The following is a 15573-nucleotide window of genomic DNA, read 5'->3' on the forward strand; positions in this document are numbered from 1 at the left end:
GTCAACAGAACGGGCAGGCTGCTCCACTCCCAGCCAAGCCAAGCAAAACCCAACCCGGGCAGGCTGCGGGAAACTTGCTTGCCTGCCCATGTTACTGCTGAGCTACGCTACGCAGCCGTTTAGTCTGCGCGCGTCATTATCGTCTTATAAACGTTAATTAAAAGTTTTTATTTTACCTGAGCCATGTCAAAAAATATTGGGGTTTATTTGTACATTCTTCCTTTACGCGTAGATTTCGGACTTATTGTCTATATAAATAAAAATGAATTGTCAAATGTGTTGATAAGCGTAAAACTCGAGAACGGCTGAACCAATTCGGCAAATTTATTTATTTATTTATTTTTCTGTGTTCGTAATTCTCAGGACAAGGTTTTTATTAATAAAATTGTTGGGAAATCGACCGCAAAATTGGAAAATTTAAGAAAAACTGAAAGTGCGTTTTCATTGTGTCCGTGCGTTTGTATTGCATACAATCTTGATGAAATTTTGTACACTATACCTTCAAACCAAGAGGAAGGTCACAGTCTACATAAAATTTCGTAGGGTGCATGGCAGAGGTTATTTTACCTAACGGAATTCGACAAATTGTACGTTCTTATTCCGATCTTGATGAAATTTGGCACACTTGATATTCAAATCAGGATTAAGGGCGCTGTCTGCTTAAAATTCTGAATGGTGCATGGCGGAGGGTACTTTACTTACGCACTTCTACAGCAATCTACAGTTTTATTCTGATCTTGAAGAAATTTTGCACACTTGACCATCAAGAGCCACATCACTGTCTACATAGTATTTCGGACAGTGCATGGAATAGAGTATCTTACAAAAGTTTTCCCCTCGTTTGCGGGTTACCATGAAATCCTTCTCCCTCTATACTGCTAAATGGTCTCAGGTCCTTAGCACACATTTCGACGCACTTTTCGGCCACTTAATCTTTGTCCTCTTTCAAGATATTTACGGAGTGAGGGAACTGCTTATCAAATTTGCACACATGTCGTAACATACTCGAGATTCCCGAATAAGTACTTGAGAGCTTTTTGCATAGTTTGCATTGAGACACACCTACCGATTTATTTGAAGCGGCCTCATAAACACACGAAAACGTTTCCCATGCGGCACTTGTGCTCTGTTTCGTTACCAGCATGTATTCGCCAGTTGTCAATTTTTTTTTATCTCATTAAAGTTCGACCTATTCATTGTGCTGCCCCCACCGTTGTGATAAATGAACTGCGGGCTAAATACCTGGCTACTCTAGTCACGGTAGCTTGACAGCGCAACGTGTTGTCAGGCACAACAAGCTGAGCGGGTCCCGTGAAGCTTGGCAGGCCTGCACGAACCCTGGTAGCCCGGGCTTGCGGGGGCCCAAGTCGACTACATTACCCACTATGCCTCAGTATATGCGCACTCTCGTGTTTACGTCGCGGCAGGCTGACCTGCATGAATGGTTGCAGAGGAGCTAGGGGCAAGCAGGCTGCAAGGGGAATTTGTACACCTCGAGCTGTATCCCACACAGATCCTTATAAATAAAGGATTATAATCATAGAAAGGCTCTGTGGTCAGTTTCTGCTTTCTGCAGTTTAGTGCCCTTGTTCTTCCATACAGTTTTCATCATTTTTCCCCCTCCCATGGCTAGACAGGTTAGTGTTGAAAGTACCAATAAAACTTGTAACACGACTTTCCTTCCCTTTTAAATTTAACTTCTGCTGAGCTTGTAGTTCATGTCTCAACATCATTTGTGTTACACGCAGAGTAGCTGTAACTTCTCATTATCACTTCCCCGACCTGAATTCAATTACGATACTGCTACGTATATCTATTTACTGCCACTAATGGGGTAGGATCCATTCAGATACATGAGGAGCGACGTGATAGAGAAGTGTTATTTCCAGTTGTAGTGTGATGACCTCCTACATCCGCTAGCGACACGTTACGATAGATGAGAAAGCTCTGTAATGACGACATCGGACGATGCGCTAGGTCTGATCGAGCATTTACTTTTAAGTCTTGCACTTAATTTTGCGTCGCCTTTTAGTGTCTTATTGCTATTGCTCGTAATAGTTCTGCTTACTTCCAAGTAATTCATATCAATACCTCTCTCTCCCTGTCGTACATCATGTTATTTTAAATCAACTAGAGTGACTTTTCCAGACATTAATGGAGTACCTGATCATGACGGACAATTAAAGGAAACGTCTACTAAAAAAAAAGGAAAGTTATGAAAACGTCAACAAGGAGGTATGTCTTCACAGTAATTAATAACGCAGATTTAAAACTATAAGTGAAATTGTCAGTGATATTGTCAAATGGGAGACAGGAGAACAAGTTAGTGTAAAGGTACCATAAGAATTAAACGAAATGACAATTTTATGACTGATAATTCAGAAGTTGGCACCACTTTTAACAACCACTTTCTACATGTAGAAGTAACGGGACGGTTAGACAGTTCAGTTGAAGAAGAAAAATAATATGTCAAAAATATTACATAAAACTTAGAGCAATTAGGAATATCAACAGCAACTTTCACTGAAACTAAAGGAATTACAAAAAGTCTATGAACTAGACTTCAGACAGTGTTGATGGAATGTAAAACAGAATTCTGGAAAGCTGTTGGAACTGAATAAGTAATGGTGTTAGTGATACACGTAATTCATCACTGACAGATTAACATATGCAATTGTTAAACCTATTTAATAAGAAAGCCGACAAAAGAGACTTAAATAGTTATCCAGTAATTTCGTTAATGAAGTCGATTTTCCAAAATGTTTCAAAAACGAATGAACTTAAGAATCGTTTCGCATTTAAGTTGCACCAATTTATTGGTTCAGTTTGGATTTCAAAAGGGTTTCAATGCTGTGAGTACTATCAATAAAATTCTTCTGGGCTCTTGCCAGCATTCTCAATTTACAAAATTGTCCGACGATTCAACCAATATTGCAAGCAGCCTTCCTCAGGGCTTTGTGGTGGGCTGTGTCAGCTCAGCACAAAGGAGAATTTTTATATTGTGAATGCGATCAACAGCACAGAGGAATTATATTGACAGTGACAACGGCCACGGAAGTCTATGTTTACATTTAACTGTGACTGCTGTTTGTTCCAATCAAATAATAAAAGCGACAAATAGTAAAAGAACGTCAGTTGCTACTTCTTGTGATACTTCCTAGGTGTTTGAATATGTAGATCACGTTACACTGTTAGAAAAATTTAGGTTGTGTGAAATTGATGGCTGAACATATAACGGGCTTCATTCAAACTTCACAAACAGAATGCAAAAAGGTGTGCAGAATAATTCAAGCAATGCTGGAAGATTTTAGTGTCTTGGGACAAATCACAAAGGGAATCCTACGTGTTTCTATTTTGAGTCCACTCCTATTCCTGTTCCTTACAGTCGTCAGACGCATTTTGTCTGATGTTCCGCCAAATATGTTCAGTTTCGTTTGCGCAGTGTGTAGCTAGAGTCAGCCGAAAAAAATACTGCTTATCACGTGTTTTTTGGGATGCCCAACAACGAAGGAAAGCATAGGGTTGTTTCCCAATACAAACAGACTTATTTTTAAGGCGAAATTTTACGTGCCCATTCGATAGAGCAGACCCAAATTGCGATATCTGTTTCCCACTTAGTGTTACCACAGAGTGTAAAACACGAGGTATAACCAGTGATTGAGCAGCGACTGTCCAAAGCTGCCGCATGTCGATAGCAGTAAGGGATTGGCAAGTATGGTGTTCTCCCTGGTCCAGTACTGGTTATATTTTCAATTTCACTGCCTCTTGTAATAAATAAATCGATAGTACGAATATCGCACAAGACCAATTTGGGATTGCCCTATCGATTGACACGTAATATCCTGATTTATTTGTTTACATATTTTTATTTTTTAAATTTTATTTTATTTTATTTTTTGTAATGGGAAAGAAATCAATGCTTTCCGTAAACACTCGGCGCTGCAAGAAAGTCGTGATGAGCAGTATTTGTTTGGGCTGGTTCTAGCAACAAATTTGATAAACGAAATTGCAATATCTTCTTTCAACAACATAAATGTACGCGTCTCGGAGCCAGAACCATGCTACAGTGCTTTGAAGAGCACTATAGTGAACTCACGTTAATGTCTCGCCGACCAAATTCGATTGATGTAAATCCTACGGAACTCATTTGGGTATCCATTGCGTGCCATCACGTACGTAAATCGGTAATCCGTTATTTACGCGAATTACATGACCTGTACACGTGAGGCAATACTAACCCTACGACTTATCTTAGAAGCTCGATTAAGGAAAGGCAAACCTACGTTTCTATCATTTGTAGACTTAGAGAAAGCTTTTGACAAAGTTGACTGGAATACTCTCTTTCAAATTCTGAAGGTGGCAGGGGTAAAATACAGGGAGCGAAAGGCTATTTACAATTTGTACAGAAACCAGATGGCAGTTATACGAGTCGAGGGACATGAAAGGGAAGCAGTGGCTGCGAAGGGAGTGAGACAGGGTTTTAGCCTCTCCCCGATGTTATTCAATCTGTATATTGAGCAAGCAGGGAAGGAAACAAAAGAAAAATTCGGATTGGGTATTAAAATCTATGGAGAAGAAATAAAAACTTTGAGGTTTGCCGATGACATTGTGATTCTGTCAGACACAGCAAAGGACTTGGAAGAGCAGTTGAACGGAATGGACAGTGTCTTGAAAGGAGGATATAAGATGAACATCAACAAAAGCAAAAGGAGCATAATGGAATGTAGTCGAATTAAGTCGGGAGATGCTGAGGGTATTAGATTAGGAAATGAGACACTTAAAGTTGTAAAGGAGTTTTGCTATTTGGGAGCAAAATAACTGATGATGGACGAAGTAGAGAGGATTTAAAATGTAGACTGGCAATGGCAAGGAAAGCGTTTCTGAAGATGAGAAATTTGTTAACATCGAGTATAGATTTAAGTGTCAGGAAGTCGTTTCTAAAGTATTTGTATGGGATGTAGCCATGTATGGAAGTGAAACATGGACAATAACCAGTTTGGACAAGAAGATAAAAGAAGCTTTTGAAATGTGGTGCTACAGAAGAATGCTGAAGATAGGGTGGGTAGATCACGTAACTAATGAGGAGGTATTGAATAGGATTGGGGAGAAGAGAAGTTTGTGGCAGAACTTGACTAGAAGAAGGGATCGGTTGGTAGGACATGTTCTGAGGCATCAAGGGATCACCAATTTAGTATTGGAGGGCAGCGTGGAGGGTAAAAATCCTAGAGGGAGACCAAGAGATGAATACACTAAGCAGATTCAGAAGGATGTAGGTTGCAATAGGTACTGGGAGATGAAGAAGCTTGCACAGGATAGAGTAGCATGGAGAGCTGCATCAAACCAGTCTCAGGACTGAAGACCACAACAACAACAACACATGACCTGTGCGTCGACGTCTAACTACACATACCTTCACAAATCTGCCAGCAAACTGTGCGCAGAATCAGTGATATATTTCGTTCCCAAAGACGGGCAAACAAGCTATTAAGCAAATGATCATAATATTTTGCATCGTTAGTGTAGATATCACAAGGTACAATAACCGCTTGACTGGCGGACGTACTTAAGCTAGACATTCGTCACCACTGACACTGGTATGTACTTCAAAAAGCGAACTTCTCGTAACTCTTGCAACTCAAGTTCAACAGTAAGTTATCAGGCTTGCATCAGGTTCTGTGAATACTAAGAGAACTACAGGTGCCTTAACTCCATAACGCACAAACCAGAGGTGTACACATTTCGGTTTTAACCTGACCATGCCTGCCTTTCAGCGAGGCAAGCAACCTAGCACACGTTATCAGCAGAACGGGCAGACTGCTTTGCTCCCATACAAGCGAAGCTATGCCCAACCCAAGCAGGCTAAAGGGGTCTTGCTTGCCTGCTCGCCTTCCACTGCCACTATGTAACAATTTACTCTGTACGCTTTCATTGTAGTGTTATGAGTAGTGTTCGGAAGTTCATGAAAAGTCTTTTCTTATCCTAGTAACACAAGACGAGGCTCAGTCAAATATATATTCATTTTGGGTCATTGTGGGCCAAAAAATGGTGGATGTTGTTTGTCCTTTTCGGCGTTTTTCAGACTTATTTATTTATTTCTATTTCAACCGTTTTCTCTGCGACTTCCACATCTGCATCTGCATTTACATGAATACTCTGCAAATTAAACTTAAGTGCCAGCAACAGGGTTCATCGAACCACCTTCACAATAATTCTCTATCATTCCAATCTCGAACAGCGCGAGGTGAACTCGAATACCTGCGTCTTTCTGTGGGAGCTCTGATTTCCCTTATTATGATGATAGTTTCCACCTACGTAGGTAGGCGTCAACAAAATATTTTCGCATTCTAAGGAGAAAGTTGGTGACTGAAATTTCGTGAAAGCTTCGGCCGCCACGAAAAACGCCATTGTTTTAATGATATCCACCCAAATCCTATATCATATCAATGACTCTCTCTCCCCCATTTCGCGATAACACAAAACGTGCAGCTCTTCTTGGAAGTTTCTCGATGTACTCCGTTAATACTAATTGGTAAGGATCACAGACTGTGCAGCAGTACTTCAAAAAATCACGGATAAGTGTAGTGTAGGCAGACTCTTTAGTATATCTGTTACGTTTTCTAAATGACCTACCAATAAAACGCTATCTTTGGTTTGCGTTCCCCCACAACGTTTTCCTTGTGTTCTTCCCAATTTAAATTGTTCGTAATTGTAACTCCTAGGTCTTTACTTGAATTTAGGGCCTTTAGTTTTGACTGAGTTACCGTGTAACTGATGTTTAACGCATTCCTTTTAGAACTAATGTGGATGAGCACTCACTTATCATTATTGAGGGTCAATTGCCAATTTTCGCACCATGCGGATATCTTTTCCAAATATTTTCGGAATGTTTACTGGACGATGAACTACAGCATCATCTGCAAACAACTTAAATCGTTTATATAGATAAGGAACAGCAGACAGCCAATAACACCTCCTTGCGGAACGCCAGAAATCACTTCTGTTTTACTCGACGACTTTCCGTCAATTACAAAGAACTGTGATCTCTCTGATAGGAAATCACGAATCCAGTCACATAACTGAGACAATATCCCGCAAGCACGCAATTTCACTACAATTAGATTGTGTGACACAGTGTCAGAAGTCTTCTGGAAATCTGAAAATACAACATCATTTTGAAATCCCTTGTAAATAGCACTCAGCGCTTCGTGTGGGTAAAAGGCTAGTTGTGTTTCACAAGAACGATGTTTTCTAAATCCGTTCTCTTCACCCGCATTCGGAAACTACTTGCCACTCTCATTTCGACCACTCATCAGATCACCTCAAATAAATAAATTCTTTTATCACCTGAGAAGCTGAATATTTCCGCTGAGAGGGTACCCACATGCCTTGCTCATACTGTGGCATCAAGCAGTCAGGCCTGCAAGATGAGTGGTCTGCCAAGCGAGTGGATTTAGTCTTATTTCTCGCAAAAACATCAATGACTGATTATGAGCTCTAATACCCACAGTGAAGCTACAAATTATTCTCCTGTTTGAATAATACGCAACGGAAACTGATAACGCACATCTGACTATTAGTAATTTACACAACTCTGATTTTCACTAAGCACTGGCAATACCACATTTTCTTTCTTACCCAACGGCTTTGATCAACACGTGGCCATCGCACTGAATATCAATGGCGCACACATTATAAATTCTGGATATCATGACTACACACTATTCGAAGAACAAGGCCACCAATCTTTTTATTTTCACTATCATTTTTATTCCGATAAATTCTATTATGATTCAAAGACAACCTAAACACACCATTACATTTTATACAACAATTACACATGAGAAATTCCGCCCAGTGGGCATGGCTTTACATTGTTGATTCTCTATCTTAAGGTCTCGTAATTATCTAACGCTACAGCGCACGTTCTGGATAGGATGGTAGATGTTTTGCTATATCTCACACTTCGACTCTCACACTCATCATCACGAAGATTTCCTCCAGACCGAGCGGTACAAAAAGGAACATGCATAACCCACTGCCTCTGAACCTATCTTGCTACTCTCCCATGCAAACCACACATACTTAAATTACATGAAATACATCACACTGGCAACATACAATACATCACAAAGAATAGTCACAACGTTAGAATCACTTCACTTTCAGCTTTCCCACTTCCATTAGTATTCATCCCAGTTTCACATGACACTGCCCCACTTCGTAACTTTTATTTCCTCCTACGAACTCTTGAGGACATACGTACGTCTTCCTGTGCAGTGCAAGCCAAGTGGCGTTGCTGGATAGACGGCTGACTCACCTTGCTTCTCTCTCAGAGTATTATAGTTTGAATCTAGCGTCACACGGAAACATAACACGCAAAGTAATATTAAGAACACATTCGTCACACACGCGAGTCCTCAACTGATACCATGGACGAGTACTTCTCTTTAACCTTTGTCTCATACACAGACTGAGACTCAAACAGTACTCACCATGTGGCAGTACTCGTCTCTAATTTCAAGTCATGCACACGCCATTTCTTAAATATTTCCATCTTATAGTACATACGCCAGTAATTCAGCTTAACTTTAGCACTCGCAACTATTTCAACTTAGTATTAGCACTCGCAAGCATTTCAACTTATTGTTACCTGCCTGCCGTTTATTTCCCCCCAAAAGTTCCTGAAATAGAGAAATTATTATTCCAAGCTACTCTTAAGTATTTCACACCCATACCATTTTCTCCACTCTTTTGTCTTTACGGAGCACACCTAAGACAGGTCTTACCAACACAAGATCCAGCGCTCAAGTGCTGAAACATTGTCATTCTTCAGGTCATCTCGCACCTCCGCCGAGGTGGGGGAGCACCATGCTACCGTATAGGTAATCTTCATTTCAGGCGCTCAAAGCTCAGGTAAATTTCATCTCTTTTGTTCCACCAAAGGTGGCCAAAGGACCGTCTGAAAGATGATCATATATTGCACATTCACTATCTGCGGTTAGCAGAAGACCATACATTCATTCAATTCACAGATCTCGCCAAATTGGATGTAGGGATTTATTTTGTGGGAGTTCACATTTGATGAATTAAATAAATAAATTGTCATTCTTTCCTACACTGGTATCCAGCTTCGGTGTATTAATTGAGTTATTATTACTAAAAATATATTGTTCTGACAGGAATAACGAAGAATGTTGTACCTATTTTCAATGGGCGGTACTATACCCTTTCACCACTGGTTACCCAATGCAGAAAAAAATGGCATGGTACTATCCTTGCAATGCGAGGGTAGATCCGAATATATTTTTTAAGAAAACTGTATTCGAACAAACGTAGCAAGTCATCATAGTAACCATGAGGGGACCTTAGCTCCTGGTGACCTCAAGTAGACGACGAAATGCAAATTATTTACACAGTTATTGCATTATTGTACTCTCCACAAACCGGAGTAATTTACACATACCAATTTATATCAGTCCAAATGACAATTAAAACATTACATCATACAAATACAAATAATAGTGAAATAAAAATTTGCTTAGTTACCGGGATCTCCGTTATTTTTAGGAGTAATCCAATCTTCACTAATTCTATAACAAATAAAAAAACTACTAATTGTACTCATGAAATTTTGAATAGCTAACTGTCCAAACACTGAGCAAGTAATCTGACATTCATAAACTGCAGGGTAATAATCTGACAACCGCAATGTCCAAAAACAAAACAAAATCTGCAAAACAAAGAAAAATGTAGACACTAGTTACATGTAGAATGTCAGGCTCCATGCCATTACTCTAAAATGTACATCAAACGGTTAGAGAAATAAAACTGAGGAAAAAATAACAATGAAATAAATCACAAGTTACATACTGGTTACATAATATAGTCTGTCTAAGACACCATGTCATACCTCATTAACTGTCATCACTTAAGCAATTACCACCACTACTCGACTGTGAGTTTAACCTTATCCTCTCCACCAGTACAAATACCTGCTACTGAGCTAGTCATTCCACCATCTTTGATCAATACAGGCAGTAGTTAGCAATAAGTACTTGAATCCACCAGTAGCTCTGGTATTTTACTCTGCTCCTCATTTCTCTGTTGTTACCTATTTAGACGACAAGAACTTGCATTTCGACTAGCCTCCGTTACACTTCAATGTGAAGTACACTGTGATAAAGCAAATAAGTGGCTTCAGTCAACACACCAACAAGATTATTATGCAAACTCTTGTCCCCTGTGACAACCTTACTGACCAATGCAACAAGAGCCGCTCCGTTAGTATTACGACACTGGCTAATAATTAAAGCATGTAAGGTGTATGCTTCGCCGGCGATGGGCGAGGCATGACAGAATATCTGATCAGAGAGTAGTTTATTGTTAGTTGTTGCTTGTCGCGAGTTTGCGCTTGTCTGCGCGAGTCTGCAGTAGTAGTCAGTCGGATACAGTAGTGGTCGGTCGGCTTTAATAGCGAGTGGACGGTAGTAGTCTGCGGGTGTCGGCAAGCGTCGGCTGTGTGCTCTGCTCGCGACTCTGGTCAGGATTCTGGACGATGAGTATTGTTGTAGAAGGTAAAGAAGCAGCATTATGCATAATTAATAATGTATGTTATTTGTAATTTAATTTCTTCAAAAAAATGCCCCAATAATAATTTTTATAAAGTAACTCTTCTAAAGAAAAACATTCATTTCAATTTAAAGAACATTTGCAATGGTTTGTCACTCCTTTCAAGAATCCTATATATATATATATATATATATATATATATATATATATATATATATATATATATATATTTGAAACACCCTATATATATATATATATATATATATATATATATATATATAGGGTGTTTCAAAAATGACCGGTATATTTGAAACGGCAGTAAAAACTAAACGAGCAGCGATAGAAATACACCGTTTGTTGCAATATGCTTGGGACAACAGTACATTTTCAGGCGGACAAACTTTCGAAATTACAGTAGTTACAATTTTCAACAACAGATGGCGCTGCAAGTGATGTGAAAGATATACACTCCTGGAAATTGAAATAAGAACACCGTGAATTCATTGTCCCAGGAAGGGGAAACTTTATTGACACATTCCTGGGGTCAGATACATCACATGATCACACTGACAGAACCACAGGCACATAGACACAGGCAACAGAGCATGCACAATGTCGGCACTAGTACAGTGTATATCCACCTTTCGCAGCAATGCAGGCTGCTATTCTCCCATGGAGACCATCGTAGAGATGCTGGATGTAGTCCTGTGGAACGGCTTGCCATGCCATTTCCACCTGGCGCCTCAGTTGGACCAGCGTTCGTGCTGGACGTGCAGACCGCGTGAGACGACGCTTCATCCAGTCCCAAACATGCTCAATGGGGGACAGATCCGGAGATCTTGCTGGCCAGGGTAGTTGACTTACACCTTCTAGAGCACGTTGGGTGGCACGGGATACATGCGGACGTGCATTGTCCTGTTGGAACAGCAAGTTCCCTTGCCGGTCTAGGAATGGTAGAACGATGGGTTCGATGACGGTTTGGATGTACCGTGCACTATTCAGTGTCCCCTCGACGATCACCAGTGGTGTACGGCCAGTGTAGGAGATCGCTCCCCACACCATGATGCCGGGTGTTGGCCCTGTGTGCCTCGGTCGTATGCAGTGCTGATCGTGGAGCTCACCTGCACGGCGCCAAACACGCATACGACCATCATTGGCACCAAGGCAGAAGCGACTCTCATCGCTGAAGACGACACGTCTCCATTCGTCCCTCCATTCACGCCTGTCGCGACACCACTGGAGGCGGGCTGCACGATGTTGGGGCGTGAGCGGAAGACGGCCTAACGGTGTGCGGGACCGTAGCCCAGCTTCATGGGGACGGTTGCGAATGGTCCTCGCCGATACCCCAGGAGCAACAGTGTCCCTAATTTGCTGGGAAGTGGCGGTGCGGTCCCCTACGGCACTGAGTAGGATCCTACGGTCTTGGCGTGCATCCGTGCGTCGCTGCGGTCCGGTCCCAGGTCGACGGGCACGTGCACCTTCCGCCGACCACTGGCGACAACATAGATGTACTGTGGAGACCTCACGCCCCACGTGTTGAGCAATTCGGCGGTACGTCCACCCGGCCTCCCGCATGCCCACTATACGCCCTCGCTCAAAGTCCGTCAACTGCACATACGGTTCACGTCCACGCTGTCGCGGCATGCTACCAGTGTTAAAGACTGCGATGGAGCTCCGTATGCCACGGCAAACTGGCTGAGACTGACGGCGGCGGTGCACAAATGCTGCGCAGCTAGCGCCATTCGACGGCCAACACCGCGGTTCCTGGTGTGTCCGCTGTGCCGTGCGTGTGATCATTGCTTGTACAGCGCTCTCGCAGTGTCCGGAGCAAGTATGGTGGGTCTGACACACCGGTGTCAATGTGTTCTTTTTTCCATTTCCAGGAGTGTAGAAGACAACGCAGTCTGTGGGTGCGCCATTCTGTACGTCGTCTTTCTGCTGTAAGCGTGTGCTGTTCACAACGTGCAAGTGTGCTGTAGACAACATGGTTTATTCCTTAGAACAGAGGATTTTTCTGGTGTTGGAATTCCACCGCCTAGAACACAGTGTTGTTGCAACAAGACGAAGTTTTCAACGGAGGTTTAATGTAACCAAAGGTCCGAAAAGCGATACAATAAAGGATCTGTTTGAAAAATTTCAACGGACTGGGAACGTGACGAATGAACGTGCTGGAAAGGTAGGGCGACCGCGTACGGCAACCACAGAGGGCAACGCGCAGCTAGTGCAGAAGGTGATCCAACAGCGGCCTCGGGTTTCCGTTCGCCGTGTTGCAGCTGTGGTCCAAATGACGCCAACGTCCACGTATCGTCTCATGCGCCAGAGTTTACACCTCTATCCATACAAAATTCAAACGCGGCAACCCCTCAGCGCCACTACCATTGCTGCACGAGAGACATTCGCTAACGATATAGTGCACAGGATCGATGACGGCGATATGCATGTGGGCAGCATTTGGTTTACTGACGAAGCTTATTTTTACCTGGACGGTTTCGTCAATAAACAGAACTGGCGCATATGGGGAACCGAAAAGCCCCATGTTGCAGTCCCATCGTCCCTGCATCCTCAAAATGTACTGGTCTGGGCCGCCATGTCTTCCAAAGGAATCATTGGCCCATTTTTCAGATCCGAAACGATTACTGCATCACGCTATCTGGACATTCTTCGTGAATTTGTGGCGGTACAAACTGCCTTAGACGACACTGCGAACACCTCGTGGTTTATGCAAGATGGTGCCCGGCCACATCGCACGGCCGACGTCTTTAATTTCCTGAATGAATATTTCGATGATCGTGTGATTGCTTTGGGCTATCCGAAACATACAGGAGGCGGCGTGGATTGGCCTCCCTATTCGCCAGACATGAACCCCTGTGACTTCCTTCTGTGGGGACTTTTGAAAGACCAGGTGTACCGCCAGAATCCAGAAACAATTGAACAGCTGAAGCAGTACATCTCATCTGCATGTGAAGCCATTCCGCCTGGCACGTTATCAAAGGTTTCGGGTAATTTCATTCAGAGACTACGCCATATTATTGCTACGCATGGTGGATATGTGGAAAATATCGTACTATAGAGTTTCCCAGACCGCAGCGCCATCTGTTGTTGAAAATTGTAACTACTGTAATTTCGAAAGTTTGTCTGCCTGAAAATGTACTGTTGTCCCAAGCATATTGCAACAAACGGTGTATTTCTATCGCTGCTCGTTTAGTTTTTATTGCCGTTTCAAATATACCGGTCATTTTTGAAACACCCTATATATATATATATATATATATGCCAGCATTGCACGAAGCTGTGTCGAAGTTTTATTGATGTAAGAATTTTTGCTTGTTTTATTCAGAATACAGGGCCGAAGGACAGCGCTGCTGTCCTTATAAAATTTACCAGATATTATTATTTCTGTTAGGAGGTTACATTTCGTTCATGGTTCATTATTTAATCAATATTATTGTGTGAGTTTATGGTCAATTTATCATTTAATAATTGTTGCGGGGAGGTTACAAGCATCCTTGTACTAAATATTCTAATAAACATGCTACGTGAATTTGATAACCCAGAACAAACATAAAATACACACTAACTATTCTAAAAACGTATGTTAATGAAATACAATTACACTTGCTGTCCTTTCAGGAATAAAACATATTAAAATAATTTACACAAATACAAATACATTATTCCCTATCTTGCGAGTCACACAGAAACATTTCATTGTGTGATTTTCTTGGGGTCAAAAAGTTGCTGATAGTTTTTCTAGGAACACTGTCTCGGTGTCAGAGCTCTCCCATGGTTACCCGGAGGAAAGGCTTTAGGTCACTCAAATCGGCATTTTGAACACACATTGAACAGTAAACTGTATCTCACATTAAACACAAATGTCATAGTCACTCTCAGATTCCATCCACACGAATCTGGTCGTCCAGAAATGGCCCTACATCTACTATTATCCACGGTCCTGTCCTTTCAGTTCATGGTGTAATAAAAAGTCTTAAGTTCCAAGAAACAGCACTTATTCCCGCACCAATTAAATAAATGTCTCCTACTACAAATGCAAATGTCAATGTCCCACTTTAGTTTCTTGCGTTCAGACAATAATTAGTCACCAAACGACAACTGTCCTCTTTAAGTATACCAAGCGTCCCACATGCATTTTACAAAGCACACTTAACAAGTCACTCCCAAAAGTTTATGGATCCCACCGTACAGTGGTCAAGACAAAACAAAACAATCGTCCTGTCTGATAAAGACAAAATCTTTTCCACCTCTCACAACGTGGAAACACCAGTCCTTCACTTTCCAATTTATTGAAACATACGAGCAGTCATCTTGTTTTCACGGCTCCACAGTCCAGTACTAGTTAATAGTTGCAGTTAAAAAATCCCCGCCGGACTCTGCTGCGCATCGTGCATTCTACCATCGCGCTGCCACCACGCGAGCCGTTGAGCAGAAAAACCACCCGCTGTTGCGTCCGCGGGATACTGTCTCCAGCCGTACGAGTGGTGCAGCTTATGAATGGCCAGTGGCAGGTGCGTGTCACCACATGCCGTTGACCTGTTGTAGCGGGCGTGTGAAGTGTACCTCGAATGGCAGTGTAGTGGGAAGTGCAGCGGCTCTGTCGCCTCTCCCATGGCGACATCAGCTTGGCCTCCCGCATTCTTATGCTGGTACTGGTGCGTTCTGCGTGAGCACCTCAGCGCTATGGCACCCAATCAGTCAGACCCTTCCGTGCATCTCGCAACATTACAGACAAAAGGATATTCTTGCAGTATTTCAATACTCATTGATTACATGTATGATCTATTAGATACATTGGTAATAAAAGAATCTTTGTCCTAAAAAACGTAAAATCATACACCCTAGTTTTCTACCCATACAACATCAACATTTATCTCTTTTCTATATACAGCCCACACTTGTGCTATTGATTGTACCTGTCGTACCTCATACAATACATGAAAGAGATTAAAAAAAGGAATAGGAAACAATCTATACAGCTCATAATTACAA

This window comes from Schistocerca nitens, chromosome 2, assembly GCF_023898315.1.
Source record: "Schistocerca nitens isolate TAMUIC-IGC-003100 chromosome 2, iqSchNite1.1, whole genome shotgun sequence".
Classification (NCBI taxonomy): Eukaryota; Metazoa; Arthropoda; class Insecta; order Orthoptera; family Acrididae; genus Schistocerca; species Schistocerca nitens.